General features: G+C 58.1%; 1 protein-coding gene across 1 annotated transcript in view; it reads left to right on the top strand.

Moving 5' to 3' along the window:
- EVPL (envoplakin) overlaps positions 1 to 1,760 on the top strand; it is a 24,468-nt gene that overhangs the window by 3,845 nt on the left and 18,863 nt on the right. The window lies entirely within an intron of this gene.

The raw sequence follows: 1,760 nt of genomic DNA, 5'->3' as shown, positions 1-1,760 counted from the left end.
GGTGCTCTCCCCCACGCATGGGGAGAGGTGTCCGTCCCCTGGGATGGCGGCCAGCCTGTGACTCACTCTCTCCTCCCTGCGCAGAGAGCCCGGGCAGGAATTTTGGGTGGTGCTCAAGTATTTGTTCATGGGACACCACCTCATTCCAGGCATGTTGGGGATGAGTGGGAGATTGTGTAACCTCCTGGGGAGGGGGGACCTCCTAGAGCTTCCAGCCTGCTGCATGCTCAGGCTCACGGGGACCGAGTCCTAGCTCTGCGCGGCTCCCATCCATCTTCTTGTGCTGGGATGTGGGGCCACTGTTCATCTCCTTGTGCGCTGCAGGTCACCCCAGGAAAGGCATCCATGGGGCACAGATGGGGTAGGAGGGATGTTTAACGGGATATAAAAGACAGGTTGTAGCAGACAGTGATCCGATGATGATGATGATGAATCCCCTGCTCAGGCTCTTTGGCTCTGCGATCCCTGGAGTTAGACCCTGTAGAAGAGGACCCTGCCAGAGCGCAGCAGTCCCCCCTGCAATTTGCTGACGTGCATTTTGCAGGCAGGGAAGCTGAGGCACGGCTAGGAGACGCTGCCAACCCAAAGCCCCCGAGGGAGCTGAGAGCGGCTGTGTCGGAGGCCCACGCTGCCTTCTTGGGAAATCAAAAACAAGGGAGGAGTCGGAGAAAGGGGACAGGGGGATGCTGTGAGCAGGAGCGCTGGGGCTGCACCTCCTCCGGAGTTACACGGGCTCGGCTGTGGTCAGCATGGGCTGAGCTGGCTTGAAACACCAGCTCCGTCTGTGGCACCTGAGTGCTTGGCTTGGGGTGACCATAATACTCGCTGGCACTTTACAGTCACTTGGGGCTGCAGTAAATGAACATCCCAGCATCTGCTGTAGCCTTTAGTACAAACCATGGAATAGCTGGAGCCATGATGAGGAGCTGGAGCGATGACAGAGCCACCAAGGGAACTGCTTCCCCTTGTCCTTTGCTGGATTGAGGGGCTAAGAAGGAAACCACATGGCTGGAGGGCAGATGTGGGTGGCTCTGTTGCAGGACATTGCCTTTCTCCTACCTTCCTCCTCCACCAGAGAGGTACCAACCACCCCCGAAGAAGACTTCCCCCTTCAGCTGCCCCCTGTGCAATGTCCCATTGTTGCTGCTCAGACTCCTCCTTCTGGTCTCAGACCCCCAAGTCAGCACATAACTGAGCTGAGCCTCTGCTGAACTTTGTCCCGTCAGCAGTCATCCAAGGGCTCGAGTCCCTGGATGATGCTATCGGTCCACACCCTCCCGCCTCTGCTTGCCCGCATCCTGGCAGCGCTGCACCCTCCCTGCCTGGAGGGTAGGGCCGGCACTGTCCTCAAGGGCAGATGCTATTAGAAACAACAGGACGTGAGGACAAAGGTGGCACCAAGGTTTGCGCTCCCTTGTCCGCAGGGAGCTTTGGGAACCATCCCATGCCTTGCTGCAGGCTCTGGATCCAGCTATTTCAGCAGGGCTCTTGGTGCTCATTCGCAATAGCGGTGATGGAATAAGGGCTGTGATGGCACCCATGGGTTGTGTGATGGCACCCATGGGTTGTGTGATGGCACTGAGGTGAGAGACAGGATTGTCTGATGGGGACCTTCAGTGAATCCTCAGTGAGGTGAGGAGGGCTGGGAGTTGTGCTACGGCCTTGGGAAATTTGTCCCCAAGCCCTGAAAGCAGAGTCACTCCAACAGCCCACACAGCGCCCAGAGGGGCTCGTAGCCTGCGTAGCAAGTCCTTGTCCAC

This window comes from Cariama cristata, unplaced genomic scaffold, assembly GCF_000690535.1.
Source record: "Cariama cristata isolate BGI_N322 unplaced genomic scaffold, ASM69053v1 scaffold11976, whole genome shotgun sequence".
Classification (NCBI taxonomy): Eukaryota; Metazoa; Chordata; class Aves; order Cariamiformes; family Cariamidae; genus Cariama; species Cariama cristata.
This window is presented reverse-complemented; position numbering and strand designations above follow the sequence as displayed.